The following is a 7,086-nucleotide window of genomic DNA, read 5'->3' as shown; positions in this document are numbered from 1 at the left end:
TTTTTTTTTTTTTTTTTTTTTTTTTTTTGGTACTGGGGATCAAACTCAAGATCTTACGCCTGCCAGGCAGGCACACAGGCCACTAAGCTATCTCCTTGACCCCTCTGTTTGGCAGTTTTATCCAGTGTAGGTTGATGAGATACATTGTAGTTGTACAGATACACTATAGTTGTAGTTGGTGAGATACATTGTATTGCTGTATAACATTTTAATATATTAATACATTACAAATTGAGCATCTTTGATCTAAAATCCAAAATGTGAAGCATTTGAAAGCCAACATGATGCCACAAGTGGAAAATTCTACACCTGACTTCATGTGACAGGTTGCAAAAAAAATGTAAGTGGAGGCTAGAAGTGTAGCTTGGTGGTCTGTGCTGACTGGCATGCCCCAGGCCCTGGGTCCGCTGGGGGTAGGGTGGGGCTTGAGAGAAAAGCATAAATACACTAAAAACACTCTGTGAAGTTATGTTCAGGCTATGCAGCTATGAAAGACAATGCATTTTGTTAGCATTGGAGTCTCCTCCCAGAGATATATATGCAAGTGTTTCCAAATCTGGAATCTAGAGCATGTCAGGTAAGGAAGACTCAGTCAATATTGTGTATTCATCCTCACTTGATGGACAGGTGTGGAGCTTGCAGTTTGTGTTGGTTTGGTTTTTGTCTCCGTGCTGGAAATTGAATCAGGACCTCCTCCTACACATTTATTTCTGGTGTCTGTTGTAGATAGTGAGTGCCACTCTACACGGTTGTAATGGGTGAATATTAGCAGTGGGCAGCTGGGCTGCAGGATATTTGCAGATTAAGCATTTGTAGATTCTACTCAACAGTTTTCCGGGCTGCCTGAACAGTTTACAATCCTCTGGGCAGCCTATGGGAGCTGCAGTTTCTCTATATCCTCTCCAACACTGTCATGTGAGTTTTTAAATTAAAGCTATTCTGATGAGGGTTAGGGATATCTCTTTGTGGTTTTGTGTTGCCTTTTTCTAATGACTAATTAGTCGAGCAACAATTCAAATACTCAAATAAAATAAAAAAAAATGGGCTGGTGAGATGGCTCAGTGGTCTAAAGCACCTACTTAGACCAAGCTTAGCAAAGCACAGGGACCACGGTTCAATCCCCCAGCACCACATGCCAACATGCACACACACATGTTATAATTGTTTTATTTCATTTTTAAATTTATCTTTACTTTTTTTAGAAATGGTGTCTTCTTTTTTTTTTCCTATAATTTTATTGAGAAACAAATAGCAATGAGACAGTTTCAAATCCGATTAGTAGGACAGTTTCAATAATGAATACACTGCATATTGTTGTCTTAGTGGTTATTCATTGTACGAGATGCAGACATGACATCCTGTTTACAAACGCTATTTTTTTTTTTTTTTAAGACCAGGGATTGAACTCAGGCCCTTGTACTTGCCTGGGAAGCATTTATTCTACTGAGCCATCTCCCCGGCCCTACAAACTCTATTAGAACAAATCTTTCTATTCATTGAATTAAGAGAATGTAGCTGTATATCTATCTTAACTATTTTTAATATACAAATACAAAATGGTAGTTCATTTGTATCCCCTTTCTTTTGTCTAGTTTTGTCATTTAAATACTATGGGTGTGTGAATTCAGCAAAATATTCCAGAATAGTCCGGTAGTTCATAATAGTAGTGGGTTTTCCATAAGATTGGCAATGTCAGAAGTTGTTGACTTGAGCCTTTTACAGCTCAGCATATTAATATGGGTTTACTTTTTATACTTTGTTTTTATACTTTTCTGCTGGATGATTAAGACCAAGATAAAGCAAGACCTATATAACAAGAAATGTAGCTTTTGTACCTGTTAAGGTCAGTCAAATCCCCTCCAGATTTATCCTAAACCCCTGTACTGCAATTTGTAGATCCTTTGTCAGTGTCAGCCACGTGGATGAGTCACGGCCATTGCTTGACCAATTTGCTGTCTGTGAAAGCCTGAGAGAATGTCTTCTTTCCATGTAACTCTCCTTAGGCACACTCTACATCATTGGTCACTTTCCTCTGTGACCCCATAATCTCCTTGATCAGAAAATTTGGAACACAACTGAAGGATGAGAGGTATTCTTTTGTTGTTGTTTTTGGCAGAACTGGGAATTGAACTCAGGCCCTTGCCCTTGCCCTTGCCAGGTAAGCTCTTATTCTACTGAGCCATTTTCCCGGCCCCCAGTAACTATAATGTTTAATTCGGGTTAAACATATTGATCTCTGCCAATACTTTTTTTTTCTTTTTTAATTTTTTTAAAAATTATTTATTTATTTTCATTTATTACATTTATTTATTGTGTGTGTGTGGCCAGCTCAGCCCACCAGGGGGCGGGGCTGGCTGGCATGTGGTGCTGGGGGATCAAACCGCGGTCCCTGTGCTTTGCCAAGCTTGTTTCAAGTAGGTGCTTTAGACCACTGAGCCATCTCTTCAGCCCCAATACTTTCTTTATGGTGAAAGCTTTCTAAATGTTTTCTTCCAGCTCTTTGAGCTGTATATTATTTTATTCCCCCTCTTTGCTATGCTGGGGATTGAATGTAGGATCTCAGGCATGCTAAGCAAGAGCTCGAATACTGAGCCGCGCTACAGAGTTCTCTGTAGTCATCCTGCTGTGTAATGGCATACCACAATGTACCTAATTGTAACTTTATACCTGTGGTCAACAGTTGCTTGGGCTTGAAGGTAAAGGTTCAATTCATTATTATACATCTGTTTTTTATACTCAGAGGTGGATCCAACTTTTATAAATAATTTAAGCAGAATTTAAATTTTATGAGCTTTTTTTTTTTTTTTTCTCGGTACTGGGGATTGAACTCAGGGCCTTGTGCTTGCCAGGCAGGCACTTATGCTGCTGAGCTATATAGTCGACCCCAGCATTTGTTTTTTATATTTGATTCTTTTTTTTTTTTTTTTTTTTTTTTCTCTGCAGGATCTCACTACACAGCTCAGACTCATAGTGATCCTCCTTATTTCTGCCTCCCTAGTGCTGGGATTACAAGCATGTGCTACCACGCCAGACTCCATCGCTGGCTCAGTGCACCCCAGGGGTGGGACCAGCACAGTATATTTGATTCTGAAAGACATTCAGAGCCCAGAGCCTCCAGAAGGGCTAAGTACGTGAGTTGTCACTAAGCTGCATGCCCACCCTGCAATTGTGTGTGTTAGAACATGCATAATGCAAATACCAAAGGTTTCAGAGTCTCAGACTCCACATCTGCCAGACTATCTTTCTTTTTTCTTTTCTTTTCTTTTTTTTTTTTTTTTTTTACTGGAGGAACAGATGTATTGCAAGATATATAAATCCATAAGAATTTACAAAATGGCTTACAGTGACCATCCACAGAGTCATACAAAAGGTCTGCTTTTTACTGGAGATCTGAAGGAAGCAGTTGAAGGCCCAGAATCACAGTTGTATCCTGTGCAAGTCTGTACCAGGAGGCTGAAGTGTCCATGTTGGATGCTAAAGAGTCTGCAGTGGAAATCGGGAGATGACATCCAATGTCAAGGTGAAGACCAGAGCTCCTCCAAAGGAACAGAAGCAAGGCTTTCGTCATCTCACCTTTATATCACTCTGGTGACAATCTTCCCTAGGGTGTGTCTTCCATACTCAAAGTTATGCTGATCCATTTCAGTTGGGTATTTCTTTTCCAAACTGGCACAATCAGTTAACTACCACACTTCTCATATATGTGAAAGTCAGTTCTCAATCTCTTTAAGCAAATATTAATTTACTAATACTTTTAAAAGCTAACATTCATTGAATGGTTACTTTGTACTAAGTACTGGTTGTCTTTCCTGATTACTGCATCTCAGACAGAACCAGGTTTCTCTCTATGAAATACAAATATAATTTTAGACATCCTTCTGCAATTTGAGAATTCTTAGATTAAAAAAAAACTTAACAAAATTTAAAGTGAAAATAGCAAAAAAATAGCAAATATTTTAATTATTTTGATTACTTTCAAGTCTTTTATTTATTTATTCAGACAGGGTTTTGCTATGTAGCCCAGACTGTACTTAATCTTGTGGTGATCCTCCTGCCTCAGCCACCATACCTGGTTGTGTTTTCCTTTTTAAAATGCATTGCTTGGGGCCAGGGAGATGGCTCAGTAGAATAAGCGCTTCCCTGGCAAGCGCAAGGGCCTGAGTTCAATCCCTGGTTCCACCCCCTCCCCACCCCCCCCAAAAAAAAACCCCCTAAGCATTGCTTGAGGCCAGTTGTGGGCGCTATAATCCCAGCACTAGGGAGGCTGAGCAGGAAGATCGCCAGCAGTTCAAGGCCACTATAAATTGCATAGCAAGACTCTGTCTCAAAGTAAACATGCATTACCTATTTGCACCTTCTGGCTATTTATGAGTTCTTAGCTTCCTTCCAGGGTCAGCACGGCATGTGGTACCAGGGATTGAACTCAGGTCCTTGCGCTTGCCAGGCAGGCACTTAGACCACGAAGCTATCTCCCCAGTCCACTGAGCTTGATGAAGAAACTAAAGAGGAGTCCTACATACAGGGTGGGGGTACTGACTGCCATTAGAGCCTGGCCATGGGCCAAGGGAAGAATGAAGACTGTAATCATCAAGATGCTGACCGGGGGCCAGGGAGATAGCTCAGTAGAATAAGCCCTTGCCTGGCAAGTGCAAGGGCCTGAGTTCAATCCCCAGTTCTAGGGGAAAAAACAAAACAAGATGCTGACCTTCCCAGCAGCGGCCCTGAGCTTAGGGGGTCCCACAGGACAGAGGCCATTCCTGCTGTGGCCTATGAGAGCATAAGAGACTGGCTTACATTAGAGACTGGGCTGCCCCAATGGTGGACAAGTGTGCACGTTCGTGTGAGTGTGTGTATGTGTATGTGCGTGTCTGTGTTGGTGGGGGGTTGCTTTGAAATTTCTGTCCCAGGCTGAGGGATGGTGGAGATGCAGCGGAAGACATGTCAGTGACTACTGCCAGGGTAGGGGGAGTTCTGAGGAGGTGAACCAAGAGAAAGAGGAGAGCAAAGAGGGGTCCTGTTTAGGCTAGGGAGTCTGGGGAGCACCCAGAAGAAAGGAGAGTGTGGGAGGAGCAGAAGCTTGGGTGGAGCCCAGGCTCTAGAGTAGGGCCTGGGCGTGTGACCCTAGGGGCTGGTGGCTTAGCCTCCCCAGCCTCCCTAGTTCTCATCTGTAGAAACAAATAATTTTCATCCCTTTACAAAAGAGAATTGTGGCAATTAAGCAAAGTAGGCTAGCCAGATAGCTTAGCAGACTAAAGCACTTGCTTAGGCAGAGTGCAGTGGCTGGGGTTCGATCCCTGGCGTGCTGTGCCAGCCCTGCCTGTGGGGTGTGCTGAGATAGTGATTGAGACTGGGTGTGGTAGTGCACACCTGTAATCCCAGTGCTTGGGAGGCTGGAAGCAGGAGGATCACTACACGTCTGATCTATGTAGTGAGACCCTGTAGACCCTGTACTAAATCCATAAAAAAAAAAAAAAAGTAAAGTAAATACAGCTTCAGATTCATTGACACTCTGGGGTCTATGTCCTTGCTCTTTGATTCCAAAAGTTTTGCTATTGTGTTAAGCAACAGAGTATCATAGAAGTGGCTCCATGAACAAAATTGAACAAAAGCACTTGGTTTCCTCTCTCTCTCTCTCTCTCTCTCTCTCTCTCTCTCTCTCTCTCTCTCTCTCTCTCTGCTGGAGCACTTGCTTTGGAGCCCTGAGCATCAAAATGAGGAGCTGGCTGCCTGGAGGCCACCATACTCTGAGGAAGCTCAAACCACCTGAAAAGTCCACATGTAGGTGCACCAGTTGACAGTTTCAGTGGAACCAACCCTCTGCTCCATCCAGCATGAGTGCTGGGCATGCAGGTAACTAAGCCTCCAGGGGATCTCAGCCCCCAGCAGGTCTTACTGTCACGGTGGAAGCCCCAGACTTCATGGAGTGGAGATCATTCAGTAACTCCTACTGGGCCTGACATTCCAGCCTGTGGAACCAGTGTGCCTAGTGAAGTAGTTGTCTTCAGACTACTAAGTTTGGGGTGGGTTGCTGCGGTGATTGATAACCAGAACTCAGTCCAAGCAAAGTGGCTTAAGGTACTGTTTGCTCTCCAGTAGGTGCTCACTAAATGCAAATGTTGGTAGCACTATTGGGGATAGTGTTCAGATGCAGAGGAAAAAGGCTGGTCCTGGAGTGAAAGCAGAGCTGTTAGCTTAGCAAAGTTGATCCAAGACTACCCCAAGCCTTCCTTCTGCTTGGTGTCTTTACTTTTGGCTTTAAGATTAGCTCCCTTGCACCCTCCCTCTGGGGTCCACACTGCAAATAGCTACACGGTGAGGTTATCAGAGGATCAGAATTTCCTCTTTTTATATTCTTACTCCTCTTATTAAAAACTTTTAGAGGTGTTAGCAAAGATTTTAGGCTGGAGCAAAATTGGGGAATGTGGGTTGGAGAGCTGAGAGGGTGTTACCTTTTTTTCAAAACTATAAAATGTTAATTTTCTTCCATTAAAGCATTCTTTTTTGGGGAGGATTCAGCACCTCATACTTGCCAGCCAGGTCTGAGCCCCCTGAGCTGTATCCCCTGCACTTCTTACCTTTTTGTTGCTACAACTATTTCTTTTCTTTCTCTTCCTCTTCTCCCTCTTTCTTTCTTTCCTTCTCCTCCCCTTCCCTTTCCTCCTCCTCTTCTTCCTTGGCTCTGTCTCTCTCTTCTAGTATGGGTATTGAACCCAGGACTTTTTATACTGAACTACAGCCCCATGTCTTTTTATTGTTTCTTTTTTTTTCGTTTTCTTTCTTTCATTCTGTTTTTTTTTTTTTTTTTGTGGAACCAAGGATTGAACTCAGGCCCTTGCGCTTGCCAGGGAAGTGCTTATTCCACTGAGACATCTCCCTGGCCTATTGTTTCATTTTGTGACAGGATCTTGTTAACTTTCCAGGGCTGAATTTCAACTCTTGCCCAAGCCTCCTGGAATCCTGGGATTACAGGCATGAGCCACAATGCCTATTTATTTATTTAATCTTATAATTGCTTATTTACTTGGCACAGGGTCGCACTACACAGCTCAGACTCCTAGTGATGCTCCTGTCTCAGCCTCCCCAGCA

Source organism: Octodon degus, unplaced genomic scaffold (assembly GCF_000260255.1).
Source record: "Octodon degus isolate 3935 unplaced genomic scaffold, OctDeg1.0 scaffold00212, whole genome shotgun sequence".
In the NCBI taxonomy this organism is placed as follows: Eukaryota; Metazoa; Chordata; class Mammalia; order Rodentia; family Octodontidae; genus Octodon; species Octodon degus.
This window is presented reverse-complemented; position numbering follows the sequence as displayed.